Source organism: Eumetopias jubatus, unplaced genomic scaffold, assembly GCF_037043125.1.
Source record: "Eumetopias jubatus isolate StellerSeaLion01/CBP00866 unplaced genomic scaffold, mEumJub1_p1.0 scaffold_5, whole genome shotgun sequence".
In the NCBI taxonomy this organism is placed as follows: Eukaryota; Metazoa; Chordata; class Mammalia; order Carnivora; family Otariidae; genus Eumetopias; species Eumetopias jubatus.
Window position 1 is genome coordinate 31,804,988 of NW_028274811.1, and position 16,726 is coordinate 31,821,713.

The 16,726-nt window shown below is 39.4% G+C and overlaps 1 protein-coding gene across 1 annotated transcript in view; it reads right to left on the bottom strand.

The window, feature by feature from the left end:
- Positions 1–16,726, bottom strand: part of ETF1 (eukaryotic translation termination factor 1) — a 29,029-nt gene that overhangs the window by 11,636 nt on the left and 667 nt on the right. The window lies entirely within an intron of this gene.

The window sequence follows — 16,726 nt, forward strand, 5'->3', positions numbered from 1 at the left end:
CATATTGATCACCTTTAATACTGAGAAGATATATACACACACAGCATACACTGAGGACCTGGTCAATTCTGGGTGCTCAAACAAATTCCAGCTCCGAGAACTAAAAACGAGGACCAAATTCTGAACTATGGAGGGCACTACTACCAAGGCCTTGCCATATGGGAAGACCCTTTTGAGCAGCCACCAACCTCTATCTAACCTTGATACTGATGTCAACATCATCTTTTTTAGCTACATTATCTAAAGATACTTATTAACAGTATCTCATTTCAGTATTTCTAGTTCTACTTGAAGCACACACAAAACTACATTATCAAAACATATCAACTCATCACTAATCATTAGAATAATGCAAATCAAAACACAAAACCACTTCACACCCATTAAAATAGTTACTATCAAAAAACAAAGTTACGTGTTGGCAAAGATGTGGAGATATGAGAACCCAATGCCTTGCTGGTAGTAATGTTAAATCATACAGCCATTATGGACAACAGCATGGCAATTGTTCACATAATAAAACAGAATCACCATGTGATCTAGCAATTCCACTTCTGGGTCTACCCTCCAAAGACTGAAAGCTGGGAACCAAACAGATACTTGTGCATACGTACACACAAAAACTCGTGTTCACTGAGGCATTAGTAACAGCAGTCAAAAAAACCCCCTATGTCCAACTAATAAACAGGTAACAAAATGTAGTATAATCATATAATGGAATATTATTTAGCAATAAAAAGGAATGGAGTGTGGACATTTTACATTATACCAAGTAGATGCAGTCACAAAAACCCACATATTTTACGGTTTCATTTATACGAAATGTGCAGAACAGGACTGCCAAGGTGGAATGGGGAATGACTAGCAACGGGCATGGGGGAGCGAAGGGGGGGGAGGTCTTTCTGGGTTGATAAAAATGTTCTAAAATTAGATAGTGGTGATTGTTGCAGAACCCTTGAAAAACCAGTAAACTGTGTTCTTTAAAAAAGGGGGTAATTAAGAGGGTGCCTGGCTGGCTCAGTCAGAAGAGCATGTACCTCTTAATACTGAGGTTGTAGGTTCAAGCCCCACACTGGGTGTAGAGATTACTTAAATAAATTCTTCTAAACAACAACAGCAGCAAAACCCCAACCTGCCCCCAAATGAGGGGGGCTGTAATTAGGGGTGTCTGGCTGGCCCAGTTGGTGGAGCATGTGACTCTTGATCTCAGAGCTGTGAGTTTGGGCTCCATGTTGGGCAAAGAGCTATGAAAAATAGATAAATAAGGGCTCCTGGGTGGCTCAGTTGTTAAGCCTCTGCCTTCATTTGGCTCAGGTCATGATCCATGATCCTGGAGTCTGGGGATCAAGCCCCACATTGGGCTCCCTGCTCGGCGGGGAGTCTGCTTCTCCCTCTGACCCTCCCCCCTCTCATGCTCTAATAAATAAAATCTTAAAAAATAAATAAAAAGGGAATAATTTTACAGTATATAAAACTGTGTATCAATAAAGCTGTTATTAAATAAAATCTATGGTAAAGACTCAGAACAGGATACTCCTTTTAAAATCTCATCTTAAAAAAAAATAATAAAATAAAATAAAAATCTCGTCTTTTAACCTGACAGCTTACTAGAAAAGCCAACGGTTTTTCTGAGAAATGTTAATTTGTGTTTACTAAATTAACAATAAGTTAATTTTATGCTAAAAAGACTATCAGTTTTATAAGCAGAATGAGTGGCAATATGAACAGAATCAAATCTATAAACACACATATATACGAAATTAATAGCCCCAAATCTAACAGCTTCAGTATAAGTTGAGCCAATTTATATTATACATATAACTAATATTTTATACAGTAAAATTAATTTCACAGATTTTTTTTCCTCAGTATTAGTGGTAAAAAGGGACCTCATTTACACAAGATCCTGCCCATTCAAAGTTTTCTCCTAGTGGTAAATCCTACAGGTTCTCTTGTCAGACAGGTTTTACCTATAAGCAGACAAGCTGCCTATCTAGCCCTTCCAACTATCAAAATAGTTATTCTCAGGTTGTCAGCTTATTTTGTATCTCTGAAATTGGCACTGTTTCTGTTGGGTTTCTATTCAAAACCCAGAAGGCCAGTTCACAACTTCGGGGATACTCTCCTCAATACAGGCTGATCAATGACAGCACATGGTAAAGTACGCTATGGGCTCTGCTGCCACCCCTGGGGTAGGGGAGCAAGTATTCTAGCCAAACCAGAGAATCAAGCCGACTTATGAAGAGCAGCTTCACTTGGCATCACAAACAATCAAAATGACCACAAAACACAGCTGCTTCAAAACAATCCCTTGCTCGTGCACACACAAACACACATTAAGTCAGGGGTATCACTCTCTAAAATGTTTTTCATTTTAATGTTCACAGTATCACTACAAAAAGGAACTTTTCTAAATCAGGACAAGGTATCAAGAAAAAATTCTACATACTATACTACCTGTGACCATGTTCCAGTTTCTGAACTAGATGGAAAAAGAATTCCCAAATGAAACAAACTGGTATCTTCTATTACAAAAAAAGAAAAACGCTCTTTACAGTCAGTGAGTTCGTTGGATCCTATTTTCAAGCAACCAACTGTAACAAACTGCTATTCTTCCAATAATTTATCTTGCTAGGCTTCTAAAAAGGAATTTCCAAAGAACCTTTCTGATAATTTTTTCTGGAGTTATGTCAAACTTCAAGGAGGAGGAGTTTGGTCTGGGAGGGGCTGGAAACATTAGGCAAGTAAATTTAACTTCAAACATGGTCTCTATTTTAACTGCTACCTACCTGTCTCTACACAGGGGCTGTCAATTTATGCACATGCACGATATGAAAATACAAAAGAATAGAAGACAGATATATTTTAATACCGACTTTACTAGCTTGTGCTTGTTTTCAGATTAACAATTCTCAAGAGAACACAGAATATATTTCTCTACCCTATGGGTTCTTGGAATCTTTAGGGACCAAAGGAGTTATTTCTCAAAAGGACTCAGTTTTTAAAAGTGGACGTGCTCTGATTTACAGAGTAGTTTCCTAGGAGATGGAACTAGCAAAGAGGCAATCAGTAGGGAATGGAATGAGAAGGGGCTCCAAGGATAGCAGGGTTTGAAGCGCACTTAGCTCAGGAAGCAAACAGGCACCAAACCCCAAAGGATGGAAAGTTTTGAGGCTAAGGATGTTGGGACAAATTCAGTGAACCCAAAATGCCTGAAGGAAATCCTTAAAGCAAGATAATCATGCAGAGGACAAAGCACTGACCTTAAGATAATAAGCAGCTACTTACTTTCCACTGCAGATAGGTTAAGCAGATAAGCATTCATTAAGCAACTTTGCTGTATAGCACCAAAGCTGGACAACCAACCTTACACTTAGATCCATGTAACATTCTAGAGAATGCAAAGTACTGAAGACACCTGAGAAGAAAATCTTGCCATACGTTTCTACTTAAGTAATTCAGAAATGTAGGCTTGCCAAAAACAAAAACAACAACAAAAAACGGTAGATAAGTTGCTAAATCTGAAACACTACTTGAAAGTTAGTTTTGGCCTCTTACTCCTTTTGAATTTTGATTAATACTCAAAAAAGTACCTTTCACTAGTTTCCCTTAATGGCTCTTTCTATTCCACGTGGGATGTTGGTGGTGGAAACATCTTAAGTTTTTAAATTCACCGTTATTAAAAAAAAAATTAATTAATTAAATTCACCGTTATTAAGTGGATGGAGGGCCTCTACCTTAGAAATTTAGAGGCTACTTTATAATACCTGATTTTTTTTTTTGGTACGATGAGTTTAACAGAAGCAGATTAAAGTTTTTCCAGAAAAGTTTCCAAACAAAATAAACGCTCATTTACCCCCAAGGCAAGCGAATCAAGGTTAGACCAGTTTGTGTAAACACCAAAATAAAATCAAGGAAGCTGAATATTTCATTTTAAAGTAACCCAAACAACCCACCAGGAAGTGAAGTAAAGCTTTCACCAGGAGTTGCTGGACACGTATGCAAACTACATCCTTTTTAAATTTTAAGATTTTTCATCTACTCTTGTGCTTTGTCACTGTATCTTTTCCAAAATCAAAAGGCTCTCATTCAAGAGTCAGTGAATTATGAGGTACAGCAATGATTGACATGCAGGTTGTAAAAACTGGGCAAAGCAAGACAAAGCATACATCAATGTGGCACATTAAGGCTTCCCAGGGCTTCTGCTCCTGGATTCCTTCTTGTTCTCACCATATTTGAGGTACTTTCCCTTATCAAACCAAGGGTTCATCAATGCTTCCAGAGGACTAACTTTTGAGCAACAAAATAGCTGGGAGACAGAAAGAAGTAACTGTAAACAGATTAAATGCGGACAAATAAAACTAGACAAAACTCAGGAAGGAAGAGAATTTAAATAAAGAGCTGACAGCTTTTCCTTCCTTCAGTTTCAAACAAACTTTGAAGAAAAGTTTCTCTCCCTAAAAAGGGAGGTTATGATAGTGCCACCAGTTATTCATCTCAGGTTTCATGAACCCTGAGCATTATGGACAGGGAAACATGTATAAGGTCACCTGAAGTGCCAGGACTGAAATGCCTGTAAGGTAGAAAATGCAAGGTAATCAGAGCAAAGCCTGGACTATGCAGTGTGTCTAACTTTAGGTCTCACATAGTTGCAGCCTTTGGAAGGAAATGTGCCTTCTGCCGAATGATAGGCAAAGAAAATCTAGGCACTCTTTGACTTGTAAAGATTTTATCAAGGATCATCGATAATACTCAGGAACACTTTAGAAAGATAGCTGAAAAAAAAAAAGTGGTTCACACAAGGTTGTCCACTGACAACCACTATTTGCATGAGAACCCTGAATCCTTGAGAGAACTTTCTAAAAGAGTGAAACAAAAAAATAAATGCTCATATACAAAAAAATCTACCCTTCCTCTATTCTGATTCAATGGCTCTTGAATAGGGACAGTAAGTGTAGTGGTGATTATAAGATTTTCAGAAAGACTGATACAAATACAATTATATCAATTCTGATGTGTAATTAGGGCTGAGAGTCACTGGGTCCGGCTTGCTTTCTGCGACTCTAAGCATGATCTCTTGGCCAGCTGAAGCCTGAGATTCCATGACCTCATCCCCACCTAGAGAAGACAAACTGAGCCCACCTGCTGTAGATAAGCTGCTGTCATTTACCCTAGCAGCAATGTAACCACAATGAATTGTCCAACTTTTCCAGGCACCCACTTCGCACCAAATGCCTGTCACCCATCTCATCACCCCTACTTAGCAGAATTACTTTCAGTTTAGGACCAGGAAGTAGACTGCCCACTATATACTCTTTGTTGGGATTTAGAGGGTATGCTCCTCAAGGAGCTTTCATCCCAATGTTTGATAACTGGGCTTGTGCCAAGGATATGGGTGGCCAAGGATTCCCACCATCCCCTTTTCAAGCTCAAGAATCTCAACTTAAATCTCCCAATCATTTCTGGGAATTGCTAAGCTAGCCAGATTATATGGATCACCAGCTGTAAATCAATGAGTTCCTCTCCAATTTCTACTGCCTTTGTCCATGTATATTTTTTAAAGGTTTTATTTATATGAGAGAGAGAGAGGGAGAGGGAAAAAGTGAGAGCGCATGCACATGAGCAGGGGGAGGAGCAGAGGGAGAGAAGAGGGAGAAGTAGACTCGCTGCTGAGCCCAGAGCCCAGAGATCAGACCTGAGCAGAAGTCAGATGCTTAAATGACTGAGCCACCCAGGCACCTCTGTCCGTATTTTTTATTCACCACAGTGTTTCTATTTTTCTTTTACCAAACATGCAAAACTAAGTTTAAAGTTTGAGACTAGGGCGCCTGGGTGGCTCAGTTGGTCGGGCGACTGCCTTCGGCTTGGGTCGTGATCCTGGAGTTCCGGGATCGAGTCCCGCATCGGGCTCCCTGCTCAGCGGGAGTCTGTTTCTCCCTCTGACCCTCCCTCCTCTCATGTGCTCTCTCTCATTCTCTCTCTCAAATAAATAAAATCTTTAAAAAAAATAAAGTTTGAGACTGTAGCAATCTTTTTGATACGGGTTTAATATGGGAACAGTGTAAGAGGTTTGTTAGGAGCACAGATTCTTATTTTTTTAAAATAAGTTTTTTTAAGATTTTATTTATTTTGACAGAGAGACAGAGAGAGGGAACACAAGCAGGAGGAGTGGGAGAGGGAGAAGCAGGCTTCCCGCCAAGCAGGGAGCCTGATGTGGGACTTGATCCCAGGACCCTGGGATCATGACCTGAACCGAAGGTAGACATTTAACGACTGAGCCACTCAGGCACTCCCCTAAATAAGATTTTTTTTTTTTTTTATTTTTAAGTAATCTCTATGCCCAACGTGGGGCTCGAACCCATGATCCTGACATCAAGTCACATGCCATTCTGACTGCGCCATCCAGGCACCCCAGGAGCACAGATTTATACAACAGATTTGGGTTCATGTCATGTCTTATTTGCATAACCTACAGCAACTTACATAAATGAATCTCTTTGGGCCTCAGTTCCTACTTTCTTCACAAGGTCATGAAGATTCTGTAATATATGTCAAGTGCCTAGCATGGATATCAAATATTAAGGGGTCACTAAGAGGTAACAAGATGGAACTCTAGCTCCTTGTACCCTACCCCTCTGCTCTTTAATAGCATAGTCAGAAAGAATTATCACAGCACAGCTAGAAGGGATAGGGAAGTACTTTAGATGGTGATAAGTCTGTTAGAATCTGAGTTAAGTCCAGAGATAAAAGGTGACTCTGTGGTAGGTGGTAACTACCTTTCTTGGATTAAAGGTCTTACCAAATCTTCCAATAGAACAAATGAACCAAACCCAAAATGCAGTTCAAAATAATATGGTGAGAACACTAGAAATGGTTTTGTAATTTATTATAAGGGAGAAATCCAGAAATCCATTCCCCTCTGAAACTTTTTAAAAAATTTTATTATAGGGGCGCCTCGGTGGCTCAGTTGGTTAAGCAACTGCCTTTGGCTCAGGTCATGATCCTTGAGTCCTGGGATCAAGTCCCAACTCAGGCTCCCTGCTCAGCAGGGAGTCTGCTTCTCCCTCTGACCCTCTCCCCTCTCATGCTATCTCATTCTCCCTCTCAAATAAATAAATAAAATCTTAAAAAAATTTTATTATATAAAAGCTTAAACAGCTTCATTCTACAGGTGTGGCATGGGTTCACATTATTTTGATATAACCCAGAGTCAGTCACTACTTCTGTCTGGTTATCAGTCACCTCAAAGATCTGACCCCATTTTCTCTTCCACCAAGTATCGAAAACTGAACTAACACGCTGCTTATATTATGTCTATATAAGCTCAAGGGCACAAATCATTTTAGCACATGAATTTGATGAATAAACAAACGGTTAATTCCTAACATCAGAAATAAGATCTTCTCTATATAGTCTCTTCTATGTCAACACCAGAGGTTTATTCTAAACTACCATATAAAATACCAATGAAAAATCTGCTAGTTTTGCAGAGGAACTAACACTTGCCTAGAAATGACTGACTACCCAGTTTTACCTTTGCTAAAACCCCCAAACCATAGTCTTTAATATAACAAAACCAATACTCCCAAAGTGTCCTCTTTTGCTACCCTTAATTTTGTTTAACCTCAACTTGATGCCCTGCCCCCCATCATCTCTGATGCTGGTTGGAGGTGGAGGGGGCTGCTTTTTATAAAGACCTTGCAGAACAGGAAACTAGGAGGGAGGATTCTGTTACTGTTCAAAAGACTAGACAGAGTTACTTGAAATTGGTTTATGCAATTGACCTTAGGGTCAGATGCCATTACCAGATGGGCCAAAGTCCCAGTATCTGAACATACTGAGACATTAAGGCAGCCTCTATCATAGAGAACAGAGTAACTCACCTGTTCCAGCAAAAACTTCCAGCCGGAAGTTTACAAAGGTTCATTTCAGTATTTTATCCTCAACAGCACTAGGATTAGTCATCCAAAACAAAAATGTATATATCTAGTGTATTACTTTTTCTACAATCACAGGCATTTACTTTGTCTTAAAAAGAAAAATCACAGGGGTGCCTGGGTGGCTCAATTGGTTAAGCGCCCGACTCTTGTTTTCAGCTCAAATCATGATCTCAGGGATGTGAGAACAAGCCCTGCATCAGGCTCCACAGTGGGTGTGGAGCCTGCCTAAGATTCTCTCTCTCCCTCTGCTCTAAAAAAATAATAAATAAAAAATTAAAAAAATTTAAAAATTATAACAACTTCACAAAGTTAACCTAGTGGAATGTCCCACCAGGGAGCAGCAGAAGCTGTAAACTTTCTCTAGTATTCTTACATCAAGAGATATCAATCACAACCAGCTTTAGGGACCAGTGTTCTACATGGGACCCTATAAATGAGACAGTTCATCTAATGTTTCTTTACCACAATGCAAGTACTTTTCAAATAAAACAAAAGCCACTGCCTTCCTGTTACTGTTGTAATACACAGAATGAGCTTCTGGGGAAGGATTTAAAAGCAAGTTATTTCCCTCACCAGTGATGCTCATTAAGAGTAAAGATGTTTGGTACCCAAGTTCTTCCTTGGGTAGATTTGCAAAAAAAAAAAAAAAAAAAAAAAAGCATGCCTGTTTTATCTTTGCTCCTGCGTCCAGCACACCTGCTCCCCCTAGTAAAATGCAAACCTCCTTGGACAAGTGTCCTCCTTTCAAAAGGGAATGGGAGATATTTCTACTTAGCAGAAGAAATACTAATCAAAGAACAAGGCAGTGTTGTATAATAGGATCACAGGCTCTGAAACCAGAAAAGTAGGAACAGAAAATCTAGCACCGCCCCTTACTAGGTTGTGGTATCATGCAAGCTACCTAACCTTTCTGTATTTCAATTTCTTCAACCATGAAATGGCTGTAGTAGTTTCCTCACAGAGCTGTCGTGAGGAGTCAAAATGTATGCTATTCAACTCACCTTCAGAAAACTAGTTTTATTACTTCATTAAAGCACACCTCAGTCATGAACCTCTAACACTGTCTTTCCTGAGGCTCCTCCTTGCTTAAGTGGAGTCATCAAGGCCAGAAGATGCCAGAGAATGGGGGTAGCCAAGAAAGGAAAAAAACTCTTTTTTAGTAAAAAGCTAAAAATATCCAGAGGTATTAAGGAATTCCTGTTTGGGGATCAGCACATTTTCATTACTTGCAAACTAAAGTTTATTTAGGTTGAAAGGCAAACTGTTAGGACTGTCTTCAGCTCTCTCATGCCAACTTCACGAACAAGGCACACATGCACAAATGCTCTGCGCTATTTCAATACCCTGACAGCTCACCAACCATCAACCAACACAAAGCTCTTGGATCTAATTTTAGGCTAACTGGCTTTCAATCAAGAATGAATTTCAATTACAATTTCAAAGCTGAAGATCAGTTACAGCTCCACTCCACCACTGTATCAAAGATACTGTATCAGCCAAATAATACTACTGCCCTAGGTACCATTCTACAACAATACCCCCTAGGAAATCTGCCCAAGCAGTTACACAATCTCTCTTTCGGTTTTTGAAAATGTCCAACACCTCATTCAAGACCCTAATCATCTGCTTATACCATGTCCTGCTTCAACATGTACTGTGTTATTCTGTATTTACTAACATGGTTCTGGAAATGGTTCATATCATCAATCCATGGTTGTGTGTCAGACCATGCTTTCATTGTATTACACATTTCTTCCAAATGTCCAGTGTCCAACTTACAGCAGATGTTTGATGAAGCTTGTAAGTTGACTGGTTAGTAGTAAAAATGCATTTGTGGGCTTCGTTTTTCATATACCTAGATGTGAGTTTGGGGGAAAATCTAACTTGAAGACCCCAAATATGGTAGGGAAAAGACAATCTTTTGTTTTGACTAGGACCATTTTTCTTTAAAGGAGACCTTAGAGGATCAAATGAAAATGTGAAAACAGAAGAGCACAGGCCCAATATCCCCAAGTTAACTGCATGACAAGAGGCAGTTGTCAGGCATCCGAAAATGTCAAGTCCTCTGAAATGGACAGGAAGGATGGTGACAAAAGACAAAGCATACACTGGATGAAAACTTCACGTCTGAAAATTGCTGTTAAAGATATAGAACGACTTGGAGGGTGAAAAAAAAAAGAACAAACACATGAATACTTATAAGGCACCCATTACATACAAATTAAGTAGATGAAAGAGAAAGGGATGGATTAAAACACAGAAAATGTGATCAATGTATAATGTGTAAGAATCAGATCTGTTTTCATCTTTATATCTATGAAAATGATAATGAAATTATGGCTCTTAAACTCAATTATGTTTGGGGGAGGTGAGAAAAAAGCAAAAAATAAAATTACTTAATTTTCCTTCACTTAGAGTCAAAGGAAGAAAAGGTTTCTGTTCAGAAATCGACAAAAATAAGAAAAAAGGGAAGTTTCCATCTTAACAGACAGCAGGCAAGCGTTTAGTGTGTCCATCCGGTGGCTTAAGATAAAGCTGTTAACCAAAGGGAGCCTTCATGCTCTTTGAGGAAAGTGCCCACAAGAAACCTAATTTCCAACCTGTTGGAAAGAAGAAACTTGAACCCCTCTAATCCCTTCTCCCCCTCATTAAGGTAAGAGGCTGCTGAAGAATTAAGAGATACCTATAGAATGTATCCTATGAGAAGGTTCTATTCTGAGATCCCTAGAGAATTCACTGGACTCTGAAGAAATTTCTGCTCTTCGTGTTCTCAGTTGGGACAGTTCCAGCTGTGGGTCTAGGGAAAAGATGCAAATTTTTCCCTCCGAATCTTCAAAGAGGATCTAAGACCATTCAACCCTGATGCCAAACTTATTTTAAGGTTTCTCACAACAGAACATCCAGCACAAGGGGCCACAATAGGCACACCCCTAACCCCAGCTCTAAGAAAAAGGGCCCTCTGCTTAAAGGGTCAAACTGGTCTGTGGCGGGGGGGGAGGGTAGGTCGGACAGACCTATAACCCACACGGCATTTGGACTTAAATTTTTTTTTTTTAAAGATTTTTACTTATTTGACAGAGACAGAGATAGTGAGAGCACGAACACAAGCAGGGGAAGTGGGGGGGCGGGGGGGAAGCAGACTCCCTGCCAAGCAGGGATCCTGATGTGGGACTCAATCTCAGGTCCCTGGGATCATGACCTGAGCCAAAGGCAGCCGCTTAACTGACTGAGCCACCCAGGCGCCCCTGGCCTTAAATGTTATTCTAATTAGGTACTTGTGCTTACCTATGAGTGTGTCCACAGTAAGCCTTCCTTTCCTGGAAGGATAAGTATATCTACTTTTATAATGAGAAGTCTGTCAAGAGTTGAAATTCAAAGACAGTAATTGTTCATTAGGTTCACAGTGCATAGAACACTATTCCTAAATACAACAGCTGTCAGAACTAGTTCTGGTTGAGGAAGGCAACCTATGACACTTGGGAGTTGCCTCAAGGACACTACCACACCCTTTCAAAATATATTATCTCCCCTTCTCCCCCCCATCTTTCTCGTCTCATGGCTCAGACCTGTTGTTGGCATCTGTATCATGACCTCTTAGTGACAGGCCACCAAGACCTCTGTCTGCAGTTGTACTATGGTCTACATTCATCTCTTCTCAAGAAATTAAAAACATTCTAATTCTTGACTTTTCTTGGGGGTGGGGGGTTTTGCGAAGAAGAGAATGAAAACAACAACAACAACAACAAAAACCAACTCTCTTTAAAAGCCTGAATATTCTGGTATCACTTCAGTTATAAGCAGCCCTTTAAGGTATGGAGAACTTAAGTAAAAATTAAAGTACCTAAAACTCCTGGCTTTGAGAACATTCCATGTATCATTTAAGTGAATGTTCTATTAACCAACAATTTCTACTTGGGGAAGGTATTCAAACACATTTAATATACTTTAATCGATTCAAGTCGTATTAATAGACTGTCCATATTATTTGTCTAGAAGGTTAAAAAGAGCTTATTCAACAATCTCACAAAATTACTTTTTTTTTTTCTTTTTAAAGTAGGCTCTACACTAGGGCGTGGAGCCCTACACGGGGCTTCAACTCATGACCCTGAGATCAAGAGCCGGACACTTAACCAACTGAGCTATCCAGGTGCCCCTCACAAAATTACTTTTAATCCAGCATGATGTGAGGAATCTTGCGGAGATTTAAAAAAAATGGTTATGTGGTATAAGAAATGTATTTGGTCTTTGTCCATGGCTTTTGATAAAGCTTCTAAAGTCCTAGAATTTTCTGGGTGATGGAAGGGTTTTGTTATTCATAAGGAATCTCTGTGAGTTTTTGATAATAAAGTGACTTAGGGTAGGGTCACTGGGGTCACCAAAAAGCCCAGGTAACTGAGAGTTGGAACTTGCAGCTCCACCCACAGACCTCTGGGAAAGGTTTGTGGTGTGGAAGGAGGGACAGTCTGCAGATTAATTTCTATAAAGTCTTGAACAAGATTTAATGAACTTCTGGGTTGGTAAACCCAGGAAATATGCCCCAGTTCCACAGGAACAGAAGCTCCTGTACTCAGATGCTTCTGGATCTCACCCTATACTCTTCATTTGTATCCTTTATAAAAAAGACAGTCAATGTAAGTGAAGTGTTTCCCTAAGTTCTGTGGGCCATTCTAGCAAATTATTAAGTCCCCAATTTTAAGCCTGTAGGTCAGAAATAGGGGAGGCCCAGACTTACCACAAATGGGAGCAATCTTGTGGGACTGAGCACTTTATGGGATCAGATGCTAACTTTATGTAGTGCCAGAATTAAATTGTAGGACACCCAGCTGTTGTCCGCTAAGAATTAGAGAACTGCTGGTGTGGGGAGTCCCCTCCCCCCAATCTGGTATCAGAACTACTTAGAGTAGAAGAGAAAAGAAGCTATATATTTCAGGGGAGGAAAAGCAGTCATGTATAGCTAGGTTACTTCTATTTCCTTCAAAATCAATTATCTACAAGTTCTTTTTAACTAAACAGTAAGATTTAAAAATGCCCAAAGACCACCACAGAAAACCCCAATAAAGCTTACAAACTGTGCAGATCTTCAAAGATGGGTTATCTGACTAAGCCTTCATTATTTTTGAAATATAAAGGTTCCCTGATCAAGATAAATCAAAAAAATATTCTAACACCCACAGATGCAACTTAGCCCAAATTAACCTTGTCTGTCACATTTACCACTGTCCTTGGCTAGAAAAGGCTCTGGCAATGATTTTATTACTTGAAAACTATAAATCTTCCAGCCTTCTATCTGGGGCTACTTCTTGCTGGTTCAGAAAACATTAGTAGGAAAAAAACAACCAAAATTTCCCACTCATCTTTCTTGTAAAATATATTCACCTGCTTTAGTTCCTTATCCAAAATACCCACAACCACAGTCCCATTCACATGGCTCTAGTTCCAGTTCTGGTTTATGTACACATTTGTCCTCGTTAAGCCAATGGTGGAGAATGTACCAGAACAATTATAAGCCAGGAAGAACTTCCACTAACTTTAAATGGGACTTGTGTATACCAAAAGAAGTGGCAGGTTATTTTATTAACACACAAAGAAACTAACATTCAACCAGATTTATATGAAACTAAATAGGTATGTTCCACAAACTTAAATTTAAGTTATATGTGTAACACTTCTTTCAGCTCAGAAAATTGTGATGTGGGCTACAAAAAGACTCCACCAAGTTCCCTATTTTAGCCATTTTGGCTCTTATAAATGCTCTTCCACAGACATGACAACATTAAGACAGTCTGTTATAGGGGCACCTGGGTGGCTCAGTTGGTCGAGCATCTGATTCTTGGTTTCAGTTTAGGTCATGATCTCAGGGTTTTGAGACTTAGCCGAGCCTCATGTTGGGCTCCATGCTCAGTGGTGAGTTTGCTTCTCTCTCTCTCTAAATAAATAAGTAAAATTTTTAAAATAAAATAAGTCTGTTGTCGCTTAGACTACAATTTGAGTCATTCCAGCCTTGTATTTTTGGAAAACATAAAGTATATTCATTGCACTGTGTAACATACCGGTTCAAGTCCTAGGCTGTGCTACACGTCAGACACCAAGTTATTTAACCTCTCAGTCTCATGTGCCTTAGCTATCAAAAGGTGGCAATACTTCTTGTGAGAATTAAATCAAATAGTGTATTGCTTAACACAGTGTCTATAATATACTAAGCACCCAATAATTACTGTGCTTAGAAACTTTACTCTGTTCAGATGTACTTAATTACTGAGCCCATTTTGCAGTGGTTCCCTTTTTAAGCTACATTTGGGTGATATCATCAAGAGATAATCATAAACTGACTCTCAATTTCAAAATTACTCTTATCCCAGCATACCTTATAGTTATTGTTAAAAACAAACCAATCTGATTTTCATGCCCAGAACTCTACACTGCTAGGAGGGCAAAAGACAAACCGAACAAACCAAAAAACCCCCAAACAAACCAAAAACAAAGCAAAAAAATCACCTTTATTTCAAAAACAATTCTATTAATCCACTACTAAGTTTCACTTAGTGCTAATAACCATGCTTGAACACATCAGTTTTCTCCTTAAACCCAAAGGCTACACCCCCAAACACCAGCACGCTTAGATTCATTTTGTCATCCAGTTTGTCTTTAAAGATCATTACATTTCTCCTTAAAATATCTTAGCATTAAGCAAAGAAAATATTTCTCACCATACACTATAATAATCTGAGTCTGACTTTAATACAAGTCAGCCATGAACATGCAATCTTCCTCTTCCCTAAAAGAAATTGGTATGAACTGGGAAACTTCTGAACCAAACTGAATACAGTTTGGCTCCTTACTGATACCCAGAGATGGCAAAGATTTAAAGTTTTCATGGGATCAAGATGCAACCAAATCCTGAATAAAAGCAAAGCAGGACATGATTATCAACCATTATTATTTGTTTAAATGAAGACTACTCTCAGCTATTTTAGATAGCTTAATCCTTGTCTAAAACGTCGGAACTAACCCCATCACTTAGAAGAAAAGTTGTGTGTAAGGACCTCATTTTTAGTGTGCTTTAAACTTTACTGAACTTTGCTAATCAAAGGGATAAGGCCTCTAAAAGCTTGAAAGGGGAGCTTAAAAGTTTCAAGTAGCTAGGTAACATGGCTAGGAACAAATCTGAGAATAAGCTTCCTTCATCAAGCACTAGAAGGGAATGCTGTTACTACAGTTATTTTTAACGTTACTACGCTTAGACAATAGGCAAATTATAGTTGTAAATTCACATTTTAGACTTTTTCAGAGTATATAATGTATGCAGATTCTAATGTGTGAAACTGCCCCCAAACTAAAGTGTTAAAAGAACAAATCTACAGATCACATCCAACTTTAAACACTGCCACAACAATCCATAAAAGCCATACTCAACCAAAAGTAACACAACAGAATTTCCTAGTGAAACAAATCTAATTCCTGGTAGTGCATCATACTAATGGGTCATGACCTGTACTACCCCTCCTGTATAATATGCTCACACTTGGGAGAATAATTATTCAATCTACCATGTGGCAAAAACCCATCTGTGTTCAAATTTCTGTAAGATTATTAAATAGGTCTGAATATTTTATTAAAAGAAACAAACTTAAGAAATAAAAAATAAGCTGCCACCTTCAGTTTGTACTAGGGAAAGAGTTAGCAAAAGCCCAAGTCACTGAACTGAGAGACAAACTTTCAGAAGCTTCGTTTCAAGCAGAACTGTCACTAATTTAATAAGAACAAAGCACAACGGCAAAACCAATCTACTAACTCTAGGCCTTCCATGTTAACTAAGCACATCTTATTTCATACAGTAACAATTAAAAGCTTGATTAATTCTATCACTGCAAATCAACCAATGAAGGACAAACCTGTGCTGGAAATCAGAATGTCCAATTCCTGTGTTGAAAACAAACTTTCAACATGGCCTGGAGCAAGGCACTCTGCTATTCTAAGAATGCTCAGACATACAAATATGTAATGTTCCAAACGCATTTTTGGGGGAGGAGGGGGGGTCACTTCCTGTAAGCAAAAAGTTCCTATAACTGGGAAAGGAACAAAATAAATAAACTAAGAAAATGGGAATACCTCTGACACACCTTCTCCAAATGACTAATTCTTTTTTTAACTTAAAAATAAAAAAGCATATACAGCCAGTTTCAATCTAACCTTCCCATAGTGCACACCCATAAAATTTACAAAAGGAGACGCAAAGCCCACCTAATTAAGTTCTAAATTTCAACAAGCATTAGTACATCAGGCACCTCATCCCTGAAAGTTCCAGAGAGAGGCCGAAAAGGACCCCGTAGTTAACAGTTCACATCAACGGCCCCATAACCCGGTTTCTCCTGTATCTACAGATGCGGATTCGTCCACCAAAATCTCCTCTCCACCCCACCCGCACACGTTGGCATTTTCATTTCATAGGTGGATACTTCAACAGCTAACACCAGGAAGCTCCGGGGTAATTGGAGGACTTGGGGGAAGTCATCTTGGAAGAGGTGGAAGACCCAGAGATATCACGGAAAGTCAGAAAGAGGTTGTCCCTGACACCTCTCCTTCGTGTCCCATCCAAACTTCACCGACCCGGGTCTCAGAAAACCGGGAGGGGGAGGCCATTTTAATGAGACCTGGCTGAGAAACATCAAAGAGAGGAAATCAGGGAAGGGCGTTCGGAAACGAAGGCCGAGCCCTTTCCCCCAACAGCACCCGAGCAGGGTGGCAGCACCTGGAGCTCGAAGAGGGAGGTGCTGGATTCAAGGGCC